The sequence below is a fragment of the Hypanus sabinus genome, chromosome 2 (genome assembly GCF_030144855.1).
Source record: "Hypanus sabinus isolate sHypSab1 chromosome 2, sHypSab1.hap1, whole genome shotgun sequence".
NCBI lineage: Eukaryota > Metazoa > Chordata > Chondrichthyes > Myliobatiformes > Dasyatidae > Hypanus > Hypanus sabinus.
This window is the reverse complement of record NC_082707.1, coordinates 77,063,752-77,083,000: the sequence shown is the minus strand read 5'-3', so window position 1 is coordinate 77,083,000 and position 19,249 is coordinate 77,063,752. Positions and strand designations below refer to the sequence as shown.

At 39.2% G+C, this 19,249-nt stretch overlaps 1 protein-coding gene across 2 annotated transcripts in view; it reads left to right on the top strand.

Annotated features, from left to right (window-relative positions):
- Positions 1-19,249, top strand: part of LOC132380151 (cytoplasmic protein NCK1-like) — a 199,753-nt gene that overhangs the window by 102,086 nt on the left and 78,418 nt on the right. The window lies entirely within an intron of this gene.

Genomic DNA, 19,249 nt, shown 5'->3' with positions numbered 1-19,249 from the left:
GTCTCCAAGTTTGATCTTCCAATTGTATCACTTCACACTTGTCCAGATTGAACTCCATCTGCCGTTTCTCAGCCCAGCTCTGTGTTCTATCATTGCCCCGTTGTAATGACAACCTTCTATCCATAGCACGACTTTTGTATCATCTGTGAATTTACTAACCCTCCCTTCCACTTCTTCATTTAGGTCATTTATGGAAATCATAAAGAGCAAGGGACTCAAACAGATCCCTTCATAACACCACTGATCACTGACCTCGAGGCAGAATACTCTTTATCTACTACCAACCTCCAGGTTCCATGGGCATGCTAGTTCTGAATCTGTGCCTGGATCGCATGCCTCCTGACTTTCTGAATGAACTTATCATGAAGAATTGTCAAATGCCTTACTAAAATCCATTTACAGTGTAATGCTCTATCTTCAACAATTTTTTTTTCTGCCTCAAAAAAGATTCATTCAGACTCATAAGGCACAACCTGTCCATCAAAAAGCCATGCTGACCATCTCTAATCAAACTATGCTTCTAATGCTCATTGATGCTCTTTTTAAGAATCTTCTCCAATAATTTGCCCATTGCTGATGTAAGGCTCACTAGTCTGTAATTCCCAGGATTATCCTTATTACATTTCTTGAACAAATCAATAATATTTGCTACCTTTCTATCTTCTATTCTCCTGTGACCAATAAGGACACAAAGATCAAGACAAAGGTACAGCAATCTTTTTAATCCCTTCTTGTAATAACCTGCGGTACAAGTACCAGGGACTTTTCTGCCCTATTGTTTTCCAAATTTTTCTGATTTGTGCCAGTGTATTAGCCTGTTTTGTGCTGACCTCACATTAGTCAAGATTTCTCTCGCTGGTGAATATTAAAGCAAAGTATTCATAAATGCCCCCCCCCCCCACCACCATTGTTTACAGTGGCATGCTAAAGTTTGGGCACCCCTGGACAAAATTTCTGTTACTGTGAATAGTTAAGTGAGTAAAAGATGAACTGATCTCCAAAAGTTATTAAAAAAAAATGAAACATTCCTTTCAACATTTTAAACAAGATTAGTGTGTTATTTTTGTTTTGTACAATTTTAGAGTGGGGGAAAAAAGGAAAGGAGCACCACGCAAAAGTTCAGGCAACCCCAAGAGATTTGAGCTCTGATAACTTTTACCAAGGTCTCAGACCTTAATTAGCTTGTCAGGGCTACGGCTTGTACACAGTCATTGTTGGGAAAGGCCAGGTGATGCAAATTTCAAAGCTTTATAAATACCCTGACTCTTTAAACCTTGTCCCAACAATCAGCAGCCATGGGCTCCTCTAAGCAGCTGCCTAGTCCTTTGGAAAATTAGAATAATGCCCACAAAGCAGGAGAAGGCTATAAGAAGATAGCAAAGTGTTTTCAGGTAGCTGTTTCCTCAGTTCATAACGTAATTAAGAAATGGCAGTTAACAGGAACGGTAGAGGTCAAGTTGAGGTCTGGAAGACCAAGAAAACTTTCCGAGAGAACTGCTCATAAGATTGCTAGAAAGATAAATCAAACCCCCTGTTTGACTGCAAAAGACCCTTAGGAAGATTTAGCAGACTCCGGAGTGGTGGTGCACTGTTCTACTGTGCAGCAACACCTGCACGAACATGACCTTCATGGAAGAGTCATCAGAAGAAAACGTTTCCTGCATCCTCACCACAAAATTCAGTGTCAGAAGTTTGCAAAGGAACATCTAAACAAGCCTGATGCATTTTGGGAACAAGTCCTATGGACTGACGAAGTTAAAATAGAACTTTCTGGCCTCAATGAGCAAAGGTATGTTTGGAGAAAAAAGGTGCAGAATTTCATGAAAAGAACACCTCTCCAACTGTTAAGCACAGGGGTGGATCGATCATGCTTTGGGCTTGTTTTGCAGCCAGTGACATGGGGAACATTTCACTGGTAGAAGGAAGAATGAATTCAATTAAATACCAGCAAATTCTGGAAGCAAACATCACATAGTCTGTTTAAAAAAAGAGCTGAAGATGAAGAGGATGGCTTGTACAACAGAATAATGATCCTAAACACACCTCAAAATCCACAATGGACTACCTCAAGAGGCGCAAGCTGAAGGTTTTACCATGGTCCTCACAGTCCCCTGACCTAAACATCATCAAAAATTTGTGGATAGACCTCAAAAGAGCAGTGTATGCAAGACAGTCCAAGAATTTCACAGAACTAGAAGCCTTTTGCAAGGAAGAATGGGTGAAAATCCCCCAAACAAGAATTGAAAGACTTTTCTGACCACAGCAAGCGTTTACATGCCAAAGGGGGTTTTACTAAGTACTGACCATACAGGGTGCCCAAACTTTTGCTTCAAGGCCCTTTTCCTTTTTGTTATTTTGAAACTGTAAAAGATGGAAATAAAAAAGTAATCTTGCTAAAAATATTAAATGTGTCATCTTTAACTTTATGCCTTTTGGAAATCAGGTAATGTTTTACTCGCTTAGTTATTCACAGTAACAGAAATCTTGACCGGACTGCCCAAACTTTTGCATGCCACTGTATTACTGAATTTGATGTTAAGATAGCTTGTCTCCTATACAGTTGATTCTGGTTAATTGGGACATATCAGACCAGTACATTTTGTCCCAATTAAGTGACTACCTCAATTAGACGAAGTTTCATCGAAATGGCTGAAAAGGTATTTTTTTCTAAAAAAAAAGACAAATTATTTAACTGAGTAACAAATTGTGTTTGAATGAAATGCAGAACAAATTAGAACAGTACCATTGCTACAGTCTTGTAAGACTATTCATTCCTTATAGTTATTGATGGAGGAATTCATCCAGTGTACACTGTCATGTTCTTTTGACTGTAAATAACCAATATCATTGCAGAAAATAGACTGCCTTTGTACAATGCTTCAAATTGTCATTTTCTTTGTTAAATTCAAGATAATTGTTGATGCCTTCAAAGTCTTCGTACTTCCTAACTTGAAGTAGTGACATAGTTTCATTTCACTCCCGGCCATGTCTGACCTCTCCAAGCCTGAATGCTTGAAAGTGCAGTGAACAAAGCAGTTCTGAATTGTCTTGCTGCTTATTTCTCACTAATTTATCTGTTATAAAAATCAGTGATTTTTGAAGACAAACCCACGCAATTGACAGTATTTTAAAATCGTTCGCTGGAAGCATGGCTGATGTAGAAACGCAAGTGCACACGACTGACGCTAGTTTGGCAACAGTCTTCTGTTACAATCAAGTGGCAGAGTGTCCAAAATAAACTAAAGGAATCCTGGCTTTTTCTTGGAGCAAAGGCATGCAGGTGATGGATGAATTCGGATGAGGAGGGAAAGTAGGAATATGTAGGATTTGGGGGTAAAGGGTAATGTGAGAAGCCGAGTGGTGGAAGGGCTGTAGAACAAAGAATCTGATTGTAGAGGACAATAAGGGGAAGAAGGTAGGGAACCAGAGGGAGCAGGTGTAGATATTTAGGCTGTTGAGAAGGGGAAGGGAGAGAAGGGGTAAAGTGGCCAGAGGGATAAGCCCAAACAGAAGTTGAGGAGGAGGTACAGGGGACATGAGTTATTACCAGCAGTTGGAGAGACCTGTGATACCATCAAGCTGCAAGTTACAAAGGTGCAATATAATGATCCTATAATCTACATCTGGCTTCAATGTGGCAGTAGAAGAGGCTGTGGAGACTGTTAGAGCAAAGAATGTTGAGAGATTAAATAGAAAAGTTTAAAAAGGCATGGTTGTTGTAGGTTTGTTCAATACCAAATTATCTCTATTCATGGATAATTAAAATATTGGACCATAGACCTATAGTGATGGGAAAAGGTGTGAAGAAACCTTTTTTGAAGCAGGTCCTAATCCAGAACACTCTGCCAATAGGAGTTATAAATCAAGACAATCAGAGTTTTAAATCTGAAACATTAGCTGTACCACAATGAAGGTCAAAGTAATAGAACTATTCTCATGCCTTAATATAAAGTAGCTTATATGATTTTAAATGTTTCTTGCTAATCATCTGCTATTGGTAATGTCCCCGGTTAGCTCTCATATCGATTAGTAAATTATTGCATTATCCTTTTGCTTTATTACTGCAAATCCACACGGTATTTTAATATTAGAACACTTGGTACAATTCAGTATTTGCTTTTGGAAATAAAGGTGAGATCAGTGTCTTGATTATGAATGGTAGCAACATTTGAAGTTGAAAAATCCATTCTGGCACGACCAGAAACCTCAGGGCTGCATTAAGTGTTATGTAAATACTGTCAGATAGTATTAAGTGTTTAATCAGTGCTGCTTGAAGCTTACTGGAATGCTTTTGTGATGTTCCACAATCAACAACTTTGGGCGTTATCTACCTTTTTATTTTTGCAATGTTGTACTTCCTACTTTTGAAGTGACTGTTTACCAGTTTCAAGAACAACTGCTTCCCTTCCATTATTCAGTTCTTCAATCAATTAGTAGTACCCTAATTATGACAGTTCAGCAATGTTAGTGGTGTGTTAGTTACAGTAAGGCGAAAGTTAAATACAACAGCCAGGTCAGGATGACTGTGGCAGCGTGTAGTCAAACACAGACAAGGGGGTCTTTTGAAGTGAGATTGCTAGAGCCAGTTTTGCTTACTACAGACAGATGACGGTGGCATGCTGTAATCAACCGAGATTGTCCTAGAAGAACATGGCTTCCCTTTCCACAGCAAGGGGTGCTGAAGACAAATGAAATGGGAAAACAGAAGGCTGTGAAATAACACCCAGGGACAATTGCTTTACTGACTTTAACGTGTCACTGGTTGTCAGCTTGTCGTTTCTCTAGGCTTTTATCTCTATTGTGAATGGTGATTGATTAGCAAACATGTCCAGATTGCCAAATGGCCAACATCCGTAACTGATAAGCCAATTCTGTATAAAAATAGCAATTTTCTGTTAATGTTTCAGAACAGTGTGGGTAACGGGCGCATGCTGTTCTCCTTGGGCACAGGTAAATAAAATAAGCTTGAATCGTAAGAGTGTGTCTGTTCTGGGCCCAGTTATTTTAATTATTTTATTCTTGTGATGTAAGCACTTTGTCTTTAGCTTTTTGAATCTAATTATTTTTTGTTAAATATTGTGTATAATTTGCTTAATTGGTTTGCCTTAATGCTGCATTGAATGACCTGAAACCACACACTTAGTGATTCAGGAACAGCTTCTTTCTCTCTACTATCTGATTTCTGAATGGACATTGAACCCATGAACACCATCTCACTTTTTTCATTATTTCTGTTTCTGCACTATCTTTAATTTAACTATTTGATATACACATATACTTTAAGTATTTATCTTTCTATCTTGTATGTTGCTTTATTCTGCTGCAGCAAAGTTAACAAATTTTGTGACATATGCTGGTGGTATTAATTCTGATTCTGCTAATGATGCCATGCGCCTGTGATCCTGCTGTAAGATGATTTCTCATTGTGTTTGTGCATGTGACAAATTCAACTTTGAGTTATTCTTCTGGAGACACATCTGTGCATTGTAGCTTACAAAGAGGATTGCTAATTAAAGTATTTCAGGATAATTTATACTTGTTGGGTAAGAACATAAACTGCCAATGCAGGGGTTTGGGGGAGAAAGCAACTGTCCCGAATGATTGCCAGAACAGGAAGGTGCTAAAAGACAAACTTTGAGTATATGAAGTTACTGTTGTTGTACTACTGCATTTATAAATTTGTGCTACCTAGCTTGAGCTGGACATGCAGCAGTTGTTCAATTGTCAGCATTTTTTAAAAAAGTTGCTTAACAAAGACTTGAGCCTAATTCAATATCCTCTGCATTTGCCCACCTGGTCAACACCCATGGTTGTACGAAACCCCAAATTTCCGCGCGCCCCCCCCCCCCATGTCAAACAGAATTACTTCTTCCTGCTTTCTTATTTACACATTGGCAGAGCCTCTCAATGTTGGAGATGAGTTTAAGGTTTAAGTAACTAAGCTGCCTCGAGTTAATCATGCTGGTTTGTTGAAATACCACATTATCATTAGACAGGAAAAACTACCAGTTTCAGATCCGGCAAAAGCATCCTGTACAAAACCAGTGAGACTATTGTGAATTCAAAGTTGTAACAAGTAGCCGTTGTGAAATTATGTAAGACAATTGTTCTAAACTTTTGATTTGCTTAAATTCTATCTACACAACACAATGAAATCCGATAATCTGAGAGGTTTCAAAGTTATTTCATGAATCTTTATACTGGTTCTTTAAATATTAATCCTGACCTGAATTAAACATTGAATTGTCACGGTCCAGTCTTGTGCTTACATTTCTATTTCTTACAATAACCCTCTGTATATCCCAGATTTGATTGCAGATAACTTTACCAACCAGACTTCAAACATTCTTTATCATTAACGTTTTTTCCACTTGAGCCATTGTAAGTGAATTGAACACAAGCAGGACTCAAAGCCGAAGCACCTGCTTCCAGACACTGAATTACTGTTAATTTGTGGTAGTCCAATGCTAAACTGCATGTAATTCATAAGTACTTAAATTTGAATATCAACTTTGCTATTTTTAGCTCCAGATCCCTGGCTGTTACCAAACCATGCCACCTTCTGATTTAAAATAAATAGTTTAAGAGGGAAAAGTTGATCTTCTGGCTGTCTCTGTGAAATAATGGAAATCTTGTCAAAAGCACATGAAAGTTGTATAGAGAGCAATAAAGAAAAGTTCATACTTGAAGGGAACGACAGATTAAAATCCACGTGCTGTTGAGTGTAGCAATATTCTGCTGTGAGTTGAGATTAACTCTTAATCTATTTAATTTCTGCATCATTATTTATCTAATTCCACCAATGCCGCCACCTGCACTTGCAGTCAGTTGAGGAGTGACATTGAATTTTCATGGAAAAATGGAAGTGTCTTTTCACAGTAATCATAAGCAAAAAAAAGGGTCAGGAATAGCCAACATTTGAGCCACCAAGTGGCCATTTAGGGAAGCTGTCAGTTTTCTTGCTGAAGTTGTCCAGATGGCCAATATTTTACTGATAAAAGTGATTGAGCAGGTAGTTCTGCAAGTTCTAAGTTGAAGATACCAGAAATAGTGGCACTAGAACAAAAATGATGCGCATCCATATTTGGTTGTTTGAAAATTGACCTTGCAGTAATTTCTTTAAAATTGCACTGTTGCATTTCAGAACTACTTATTAATTAGTAACCAATTTTAATATCCTAGCCTTTCGACTCCCATGAAAAGGAAAACGATGGAAAGCATTCCTAATGGTATAAAATGGTTGTTTTACATTGGCCTTTCCCTTGCCAAATGTACTGTCCTGCCATATTGGCTAGGGTCCTTCCTTAGGTGTCCATTAGTGTGGAATAATGTATTGCATTGCTCACTTAATTTATTTTTTAAAATAAAGTTGGTGTGTGCCATCCCCTGACATGTGATTGAATGAGTCATTAATTCCTCCTGCCACAGACAGCTGCTTTCTTTCAGCAGTGCTGTCTGAAGCCTCAACCTTGCCTTAGATTGATGTTTACTTGTGACTATTTTGCAAATTCCAGCCTCTGCCGTCAGAACCTGGATGTTTTGTTGAGGGCATGGTCAATCCTCTTGCCCCGACTCCTGCCAGACATCCTGTGCAGAATGGGCATCCATGCTGCCACCAGCGATAATACTTGTCAGACCTTTTTGGCTTGAGCAGCATTTCCACTGCCAGTGCTGCTCAGCTAGGAGTACATCTTTTACTGTGTGTCCACTTTTGTGCTTGAGCACTTCATCTTGTTTCACTTTTACTGATGAGGGATCATCTCTTGCCATCATTTAGCCAAAAAGAAATTAGAAACAGGTGCCAGAGAACGTAGCATAAGAGTGCCGTAGCTGTTTCAAGTTGCAGGACCTCCTCAAAAAAACCAATTATCAGACATAAAGATATAACTTGTTGGAAATACACACCTCAGTTGAGTAAAAGAACAAATGATGGTTCCAATATGGTTTCCAACAGTCTCATTTTGAAGGGAAATTGTTTTTTGTTTCACATTCTATTGATATGTAACAGTATGATTGCTTTATGATTTTCCTCTCACACAAAAGAAGTCCTGGGCCAGGAATCTAATGAGTAGAATTTGTGGTTGAACTCTGGGACCAGAAAACATTCTGTAGGAGCAAGATTAGGACTTGTTTGAGTCTGCTCCACCATCCAATCATGTATGATTTATTAACCCTGTGAACTCCATTCTCCTACCTTCATCCCATTACCTTTGACGTGATGCCCTTAATGATAACTTTAAATATACCCAATGACTTGGCATCCACAGCCATCTGTGGCATTGAATTCAACCGATTCAACATTTTCTGGCTGAAGAAATTCCTCCTCATCTGTTGGAAAGGGACATCCTCCTTTTCTGAGGCTGTACCCTCAGGTCCTAAACTCACCCGTGAAAGGAAATATCCTCGCCATGTCTATTCTATCTAGGCCTTTCAATATTTGATAGGTTTCAATGAGATCCCACCACCTACCCCCCCACCCCCCCACGCTTCTAAACTCCAGCGAGTACAGGCCCAGAGCCAAACACCCGACATACCTTTCATTCCAGGGATCATTTTCATAAATCTCCTCTGGACCCTCTCCAATGCCAGCACGTCCTTTCTTAGGTAAGGGGCCCAAAATTGCTCACAGTACTTCAAGTGTGGTCTGACCAATGCCTTATAGCAAAGCAAGGTCTCTTGGGGGGGGGGGTGATGGAGTGGCAAAAAGAAAATAAAACCAGCGTGAGTTGAGGAAAGAAGCAGATAAATTTAAAAGAGCTGTAATTGCCATGGGGATCTCCATTGCCTGTATTGCTGTTTCTAAAATAGGACTCCAATACACTGTCGAACTGAGTCATGTACAGATTCAATCATTCAGGAATACTTGAGAAAACCACTTGGCCTGTCCTCAAACAAAGGTCCTATGATTTTTATCCCTGCTGTCCTTTACTTTCTTTGTCTTCGTTTTCAGATCAATGAAATATTAATATCGACAACTCCGTTTGTTCTAGATATATTGCCTCTGTGTGTTACTTAGCCAGTGTCTTAAAAAAAATTATTCTCTTGTAAACTTTCAATGTCACTTCACAAATCCTCATGCTTTTCTGTAATGGCTGCAGCTTGGGAGGCAGCTGTTGGCTGAAGTTCGGATAGATAGCCTTGAATACTCTACGTACCGAGGACCTGTTCTTGGCATTAGTCCAGGTTATGAATAACTGGAGTCATAGGTCAGGGTGCTTTGCCTATCTTTTAAATGCCCATATTAATAATGATGATTAAAGTGATTACATGTTCTTTCCCATCTGCGACCCAAATCCAATTAATCTGCAGTTTTAAAAAAATATTCAATGGATTTAACTTTGCTATGTTGTAGAGTACTACCTCAGACCTGGAAGAGTTTTCAAGATGTATTAATTATGTGTTTCTCAAAATTGGTTTTCAAAGTGTTAGTGTCCTGGGCACATAATATGCACGTTGCTAAGGTCTTTTTGAAAAGAGAACATGAAATGTATATATTTTTTTAAATGCCAGAAGTAGCTTTTGGTAGTTTTTAAACAGAATAGTATACTAAAACTGGACTTGCTTGATTCCTGTGGGACCCTGCTCAATTTAGCACATTTGGAAATGTTCTTTTGACTGAAGGTATTTAACAAACAGACTCCCTTTGGCAGCTGGGCAGCAGCAACACAAATTGGAGCCATGACACATCACGGAGGAAGGAAGTGTGCAGTATGCCTCCTGTGTTTTAGTTAAGTGGTGCAGCTGAAAATGTTGGACACGGTGAGGTTAATTGCACAAAGAAGGACCAAACAATTTTGTTTTTGCCCACAAATGATTGATAATGCTCTGATTCTGGATTAAATTGCTGTTTTGCGTGAATTGAGTGTGCAAGTAGGATCTTAATGAATCCAGTTCCCAGGCTGCAGCTTTTTTACTCAACAGTGGATGGGAAAGAATGTTTATTCTTGCTTCTGAGGTCCTTTGTAATGTTAACTGTTAAGTACAATATTAGGTGAAACAACAATGTTCAAATGGTAGGTAGAGGGATTGGGAAGGCTTAGAAAGTTTTGGGCCAAATGCTGGCAAATGGGGTAAGCTTGGTTGAGGCATCTTGGCCAAAGTCCAAAGGGCCCACGCTATGTTGGTTCATTCATTGAACCAGAAGGTTACAGGGGAGATGGGGACCATTATGTCTATCTTACATTTTTTGGTATACAGTGTGCAATCGGCCCTTCTGGCTCTTTGAGCCTCACCACCCAGCAATCCGCCGATTTAACCCTGGCCTAATCACTAGCAATTTACAATGACCAATTAACCTACTAGCCAGTACATCTTTGTGCTGTGGGAGAAAACTGAAGCACCCAGAGGAAACCTATGTAGTTAAGGGAAGAACTCTTTACAGACAATGGCAGGAATTGAATCAAGAGTTGCTGGTATTGTAAAGCGTGGTGTTAACCACTACACTACTGAGCTGTCACCACTCCATTAACATTTCTAATAATGTAACTAATTATCATGCGTAAATGGTGTGATATGCAGTATACCAATGGTCACATGTGCTGCCAGTTGATGGGAACTTTATGCGTATTTATGAGTGTTTAAACATAGTGAAACAAAAATCCCTCTCAATTTGTAACTTTAGAGTCTGTTTCAACAACAAAAGGATTAGACTTTGTTAGAAAACTTGTCTGGTTACCCTACTTATACTTGTAATGTGGTGGGTAACTTTTTATATTCGAAAGAACCTTGAAGCTAACATTAAGACAACAAATGAACGGTTGAGAAGATGGTTGATGGGTTGTACAGAGCTGTTTAATGTTTGAATGTAACTGCCGAAGGTATCTTGTTAAACTATATTTAAGGCTGTTAGGATTTAGAAAGGACACAATTTATGAGTTTGCATTTTAATCTGACAGTTTAAGTATGTAAGAAAGGTGGAACCAGAAGCTCAATATCTTAAATAATTGTGTGAAAATAATTCCATGCTGTGCTTTTGCAATGTGAAAACAGAAATTAACTGGCATTGGTTATATCATTTATTGTCTATCCATTATGCCACTGAGATTACCACATCTCCAATATGCAATCTAATTTTTTTTAACTGCCTTAAGGCTGCAGACATGTGCTGTATATTTTAGGTAGCAGGTAAGTTTGCCTGATTCTACCTGTTTGCTGACTGAGTACAGCATTTTTCATTCTAGCATCAGTGGTATTTTGCTGCTTTATAATGTTTGTTAATTTGAGTCCTGTTGATAGATTTATTTGCAATTAATCTCTGTGTGTAATCTGTAGCATTGGATAAGCATTTGATCAGAATGTAATCAGGCTTATGATTTATCCTCTTCCACACTGTAAATAGAACAGAAGGCATGAAAGTCACTCAATCTCTATCGGTTAAAGGACAAAAGTTTTTTTTTAGAGAGCACTTTTTGTAGAGGGGACTTTTATTAACCCTATTTCTGATGCAGATTTGAAAGGTTGGCTATTGTGTATCTGGATAGCAAAGGCTCAGGGGAAACTGACCAAACTGAGGCTAACTTAGTTTGGAAGAGTTGTGCTGAAGGGTTTTTTTTCGGCGCTAAGCTTTGACTAACTGAAATTGTTGAATTTAATCCTGAATTTAAGGGTTATAATATGCTTAGTTAGGGCAAGAGATGCTCTCCCTTGGAATGGATTATCAGGAAGCAAATGAAAGGCTGCATTCTGCTTAATAAATATTCTGCTTTCAGAATGTTAAAAACTATTTCCTGAACGATTAAGCTAAAGGGACATTGAAGTATTATCTCCAATTAGGAAGTCCAGAAACAAATAGCAGAAATCAGCTATGTTTGCCAGTTAAAACTGCCTTGAGGAATTTCTCCAACTCCAGAGAACTGGGTGCCAATTACATAGTGTATGCAAGCCAGAGCTAGACATTGGAAAACAGACAAAGGAAAAGGTTATGGAGATTTGGTGGAAAGATGGAAAAAGTCAAAGCCAAAGTTCAGAGCAGCCAAGATCTTGTTTAATGGTAGAATAGACCAGTCCAATTTAATGGCCAACTCTTACTTTGAGTGGGTTGAGGAATGCAAATGGTATGATCAGCTGTCAGGTGTGGTAGTAATAGGCTGATGTGCAATTGTGAATCAGACTCGTTTTGCAGCAGGGATAGGTACTTGATTTGGACCAATTCAGATGTGGAGTCGGAAGGAATTTGGTGAAGAGATTGGAAGTGAAGTGAGAGTTTGAAGTGGTAGTTTCTATGGGAGAGTAATAATAGGTGCATTGAGACTCCCTCTTAAAAGGGAGTGAGGGAGTAACTGAGAAGATGAAACTCCTGTGTCAATAATCCTAGGCTTGGCAAGTACAGTGCAAGAATTTCTGCAGAAGCTTAAAAAGGGGCAGCACAGACTGGGATGATGAACCAGTGGCATGTGTGCCCAAGATAGCATGGACAAAATTTTTGGAACGCAACGTTGTTTAAGCACAGCCCATAATAAAAAAAAGTACATAATCTGTATTTCCAAATGAAGTAGTGAATGAGTTTTTCCAATCTGAGAGTAATGAGATGTTTTCACAGGAAATGTCTTTTGCCAGCTTGGCACCAATTAGACAGTTGTGACAACACATGATGTTGGATGATATGCTTTCAGACCTGGTAGTAAATGATTGGGGCAGATGGCATTGGCTTTGCTCTGCTTATTTTTTCTGCTGTCATTTGTGAGTGAATGCTGGATAACAGTTAACAGTAAATACAGTATGTAATTTGCCACCTCTATGAATACTTGCACTTTCAATAAACATTTTTAATTAGTAAAAATGTTAAGTTTATCTGTGACATTTTTTGTCGTGTTTACCCTTTTCAGCTAAAATGTCAGATACACTAGCAAAGAAACAGAAATAGATGCAGCAGAGATTTTCAAGAGTAACAGGGTGAAAGATTAGGCATGATTTAACAAGAGCAATAGAGCATTATTTATACGTTCTGAAAGAGTAGTGTGCAGGACTTCCTCCGTAAAGCAACATGTCATTTTGTGCAGCAACAAATGTCTCACTGCTTTCCTTTCCTTGAAGTTATAAACTTCATTGCAGATTTATTAAAGATCATGGTCATAATTGAGGTACAGCAAAAATATTCTTTAGAAATATTACTTTTCAAGTATCTTTTTAAAAAGATTAATATTAATTTTTGAACATGTTTTTAAATTCATTTCTTTCAATCTCTCATTTTTATACTTTTATTAATAGCAAAACAATGAATACACTTAAATAAGCACCAGGACTTGTTATGCAGTATTGTGTAAACGTCTTAAACACGTATACAGTTGAAGTCAGAAGTTTACATACACTTAGGTTGAAGTCATTAAAACTCATTGTTTAACCATTTCACAGATTTCATATTAGCAAACTACAGCTTTGGCAAGATATTGAGACATCTACTTTGTGCATGACACGAGTAATTTTTCCAATAATTGTTTATAGATTTTTTCACTTTTAATTGACTATATCACAATTCCAGTGGGTCAGAAATTTACAAACAAAATCAAAAGAAATCAGCCAAGATCTCAAGAAGAAAAAATGTGGACTTCCACAAGTCTGGTTCATCCTTGGGAGCAATTTTCAAACGCCCGAAGGTACCATGTTCATCTGTACAAACAATAGTACACAAGTATAAACACCATGGGACCACACAGCCATCATACCGCTCAGGAAGGAAACGCATTCTGTCTCTGAGAGATGAAAGTACTTTGGTGTGAAAAGTGCACATCAATCCCAGAACAACAGCAAAGGAACTTGTGAAGATGCTGGAGGAAACAGGTAGACAAGTATCTATAGCCACAGTAAAACAAGTCCAATATCAACATAACTTGAAAGGCTTACACAGCAAGGAAGAAACCACTGCTCCAAAACTGTCATAAAAAAGCCAGACTACAGTTCGCAATTGCACATGAGGAGAAAGATCTTACTTTTTGGAGAAATATCCTCTGCTCTGATGGAACAAAAATTGAACTGTTTGGCCATAATGACTATCGTTATGTTTGGAGGAAAAAGGGTGAGGCTTGTTAGCCGAAGAACACCATCCCAACTGGGGATGGCAGCATCATGTTGTGGGGGTGCTTTGCTGCAGGAAGGACTGGTGCACTTCACAAAATAGATGACATCATGAGGAAGGAAGATTATGTGGATATATTCAAGCAACATCTCAAGACATCAGCCAGGAAGTTAAAGCTCGGTCGCAAATAGGTCTTGCAAATGGACAATGACCACAAGCAAACCTCCAAACTTGTGGCAAAATTGCTTAAGGACAGCAAAGTCAAGGCATTGGAGTGGCCATCATAAAGCCCTGACCTCAATCTGATAGAAAATTTGTGAGCAGACCTGAAAAAGTTTGTGCGAGCGAGGAAGTCTACAAACCTGGCTCGATTACACCAGAAAAAAATGCTGGTGGAACACAACAGGCCAGGCAGCATCTATAAGGAGAAGCACTGTCGACATTTTGGGCCGAGACCCTTTGTCAGGACTAACTGAAAGGAAAGATAGTAAGAGATTTGAAAGCAGTGGGGGGAGGGGGAAATGCGAAATGATAAGAGAAGACCGGAGGGGATGGGATGAAGCTGGAAAGGTGATTGGTGAAAGTGATACTGAGCTGGAGAAGGGAAAGAATCATGGGACGGGAGGGCTCGGGAGAAAGAAGTGGGGGGGAAGCACCAGAGGGAGATGGAGAACAGGCAAACAACTAAGTATGCTCCCCTTGTCCTCACTTACCACCCCACCAGCCTCCAAGTCCAACGTATAATTCTCCGTAATTTCCGCACCTCCAACGCTATCCCACTACCAAGCACATCTTTCCCTGGCGGCCACCCCCCCCCCCCCCCAAGCTTTCCGCAGAATCACTCCCTACGCGACTCCCTTGTCCACTCGTCCCCCCCATCCCTTCCCACCGATCTCCCTCCTGGCACTTATCCTTGTAAATGGAACAAGTGCTACACCTGCCCTTACACTTTCTCCCTCACCACCATTCAGGGCCCCAGACAGTCCTTCCAGGTGAGGCGGCACTTCACCTGTGAGTCGGCTGGTGTGGTATACTGCGTCCGGTGCTCCTGGTGTGGCCTTTTATATATTGGTGAGACCCAACGCAGACTGGGAGACCCATTTTGCTGAACACCTACGCTCGGTCTGCCAGAGAAAGCAAGATCCCCCAAGATCCCTGATGGGATGAAAGATCCACACATTTTAATTCCACGTCCCATTCCCATTCCGATATGTCTATCCATGGCCTCCTCTACTGTCAAAATGAATCCAAACTCGGGTTGGAGGAACAACACCTTATATACCGGCTGGGTAGCCTCCAACCTGATGGCATGAACATTGACTTCTCTAACGTCTGTTAATGCACCTCCTCCCCTTCTTACCCCATCCCTGACATATTTAGTTGTTTGCCTGTTCTCCATCTCCCTCGGGTGCTCCCCCTCCCCTTTCTTTTTCCCGAGGCCTCCCATCCCATGATCCTTTCCCTTCTCCAGCTCGGTATCACTTGCACCAATCACCTGTCCAGCTCTTAGCTTCATCCCACCCCCTCTGGTCTTCTCCTATCATTTCGCATTTCCCCCTTCCCGCACTACTTTCAAATCTCTTACTATCTTTCCTTTCAGTTAGTCCTGACGGAGGGTCTCAGCCCGAAACGTTGACAGTGCTTCTCCTTATAGATGCTGCCTGGCCTGCTGCGTTCCACCAGCATTTTGTGTGTGTTGTTGTTTGAATTAACAGCATCTGCAGGTTTCCTCGTGTTTGCTCAGTTACACCAGTTCTATCTGGAGGAATAAAACAAAATTCCAGCAAATTATTGTGAGAAGCTTGTGGAAGGCTACCCAAAATGTTTGACCCAAAGCACCAGAGAGACATGCTTGGTGTTTCAGGGCTGTTTGTGCCACCATCCGCCTCTGGCACTTCTGTCACCTGTCCCACACCTCTCTGGTGGCACTCCACCCTCATCATTCCCAACATATTTTGCTTTCACCAGATTTATGAACTCTCTCTCTGCTCCACGTTGACAAATACAGTACTGCGCAAACGTCTTGGGCACCCTATCTATATTCCTTAAAATGTCCGTAATTATTGCTGCTAATTCATTAATGATAATCTCTGCTGAATTACCATGGCATGTGCGGGAACTTTTTGGAAGATTATTGCCAGTTTGGTACACACGCAAATAGGTTTGCCACCAGTTTTAAATCTCAATCAATTTAAATTTTTTTACAATCATAGATTACTTAGAAGGCTGTTATGGCTTTTGCCATAACCTTGCAAACTTTTCAGTTAAAATTTTCGTAGAATTGAATAACATGTTTAACTCTAGAATTTGCAATGAGTTACTACTTAGTGGATTTTATGTGCCTGTTAATGATGGTACGACTAGCAGAGCAACTGTAAATGATCTGCATTTTTCCCACAAGGCATAGGCATGAGAAAAGTCATAGTTGTGAACAATGGCAAACAGGCATGACTGAAACCACAATAATTCCTCTGTAGCAAAGTCAAGGCAGTATTTTCAGAAAACACCATGAGTGGAGAATATTTACAGATAAATGTATGGGTAAAAGTAATTGTATTCACTAACTGCAGTAACCGATGCAGGAATTCTCTCACCGTGTAGGCTTTCTTTCTTTTCTTTTTATATCTTTTAAAGTTTTAAACACGTATACAAAGCAGTCATAATAGTACAAAGAGAGTGGGATTAAATTATTGGTAGTTAATACATATAAGCTATTGGTAACACCAATATAGTTGACCCCCCCCCCCCCAAGCTCTTAATATAAACATGATATAAAGAAATAAAAAGATTAAAAAAAAGAGGAAAAAACCAAACTGGAAAATCAAAAACAAGGTAAACTAAACAAAGCTGGGCTGATTTTTTTTTACATTGGATACAATCATTAATGTCATCAACTCCGTTCCTCTACCAATATTTAAGGTTAATACAAAGGAATCAGAAAGGGTCAAATTACATTCTATGAAAATATTGAATAAATGTCCTCCAAGTTTCTTCAAGTTTAACCAAGGGATCAAAAGTACCACTTCTAATTTTTTCTAAGTTTAAGCAGGATATGGTTTGGAAAACCATTGAGATATAGTTGGAGGGTCAATCTCTTTCCAATTTAATAAAATGGATCTTCTAGCCATTAAAGTGGCAAATGCAATCATCCGACAAGCTGAGGAGGGTAGTCCATCATTGGTAGACCAAAGATTGCAGTAATGGGATGAGGTTGTAATCAATATGCAAAACTGTAGAAATAGTATCAAAAATATTTTTCCAATATTTTTCCAAAAGAGGGCAAGACCGAAACATATGAGTCAAAGAAGCTCCCTCAGAATGGCATCTGTCACAGATCGGATTTATATGAGAATAAAAGCAAGCTAATTTATCTTTAGACATATGGGCCCTGTGTACCACTTTAAATTGAATCAACATATGTTTAGCACAAATAGAAGAAAAGTTAACTAATTGAAAAATTTTCTCCTATTTCTCTCTAGATAAGGAGAGTTGAAGTTCCTTCTCCCATTCATTTTTAATTTTATCAGATATACCTGACTGTTTTCATATTCATATCATAAATGATTGCTATTAAACCCTTTTGATAAGGGTTTAAACCTAAATTTTTTTTTCCATGGTATCAGTTGGATATGAAATCAGAAAGGTAGATAACGTAGTATTCAAAAAATCTCTGATCTGTAAATATCTTTTAAAAAAAAGGGGGATCTGGGCAAATTATATTTATTAGACAACTGTTCAAAAGACATGAAACAGTTATCCAAAAGTAAATCACAAAAACATATTATACCCTTCATTTTCCATAATGAAAAGGCTTGATCCATAATAGAAGGCTGAAAAAAATTAGATGTAATAGGACTTGATAGAATAAATTTACTCAAGCCAAAAAATTTACGAAACTGAAACCATATTCATAATGTTTATTTAGTTATTGGTTTAACCATTTGTTCAGTTTGGAAAGAACTAAGGGAAGTTGAAGTCCATAAGATGGAAACCAATGAAAACCCTTATACAGAATTACATTCAAGGTTAACCCATTGTGGACTTATATTTATATCCACACCCTGTGTCCAAAATATTAAATATCAGATATTAATTGCCCAATAGTAGGATCTTAAATTCGGCAGTGCCAAACCGCCATCCTTTTTGGATTTCTGTAAATATTTTTTTACTTAACCTAGGATTTTAATTCTGCAATATGTAAGAAGAAATTTTAGAGTCATTAGTATCAAAAAAGGATTTGGAAATAAAGATCGGTACTGCTTGAAAACCATGGAGGCTCTGATAGAATAGATATATCAGGGTTCTTTATCTGACAGGGCCGTATGCTATTTGCAGTGTACTTGTGGTCAGATTTCAGTAATAGAGGAAGAACTTGAAATGTACGAGATAAATTTCAGAAAATTTTATTGCTTAAAATCTTTTATGTCCATTCCAATGCATATACTGCAAGCTACAGCATGCTTTGTTCTTTTAAAAAGTCATGCTCTGACTTGCCTTTTTAGTGTACCCATAACATTGTTCCCCCCTTCCTCTATGTTCCACTCAGATATTTTACCTCCTCTCACCTACCTTTCTTCTCACCCTGTGTGCCCCCCTTCCTTTCTTCTGTGGTCCACTCTCCCCTCCTATCGGACTCCTCCTCCTCAAGCCCTTTGCCTTTCCCATACCTCTGGCCTCACTTATCACCTTTAGCTGGTCCTCCTCCTCCTCCTCCTCCCCCTTTTTATTCTGGTGATGTCCCTTTTTCCTTTCCAAGCCTGATAAGGGATCTCAGCCTGAAACATCAATCATTATTTAACAGGTACATTTAATATAGAAACATAGAAAACCGACAGCACAATACAGGCCCTTCAGCCCACAAAGCTGTGCTGAACCTGTCCTTTCTGTAGAACTACCTAGGCTTGCCCATAGCCCTCTATTTTTCTAAGCTCCACGTGTCCATCCAGGAAGCTGTTAAAAGACCCTATTGTTTCCGCATCCGCCACTGCCACCGGCAGCCCATTCCCCGCACTCACCACTCTCTGCGTTTTTAAATAAACACAAAGAAACTTGCCCCTGACATCTCCTCTGTACCTGCTTCCAAGCACCTTTAAAAAATATGCCCTCTCATCCTAGCTATTTCAGCCCTAGGGAAAAGCCTCAATCAGGTCACCTCTCATCTTCCGTCGCTCCAAGGAGAAAAGGCCAAATTCAACCTATTCTCATAAGATATGCTCCCCAAACCAGGCAACATCGTTG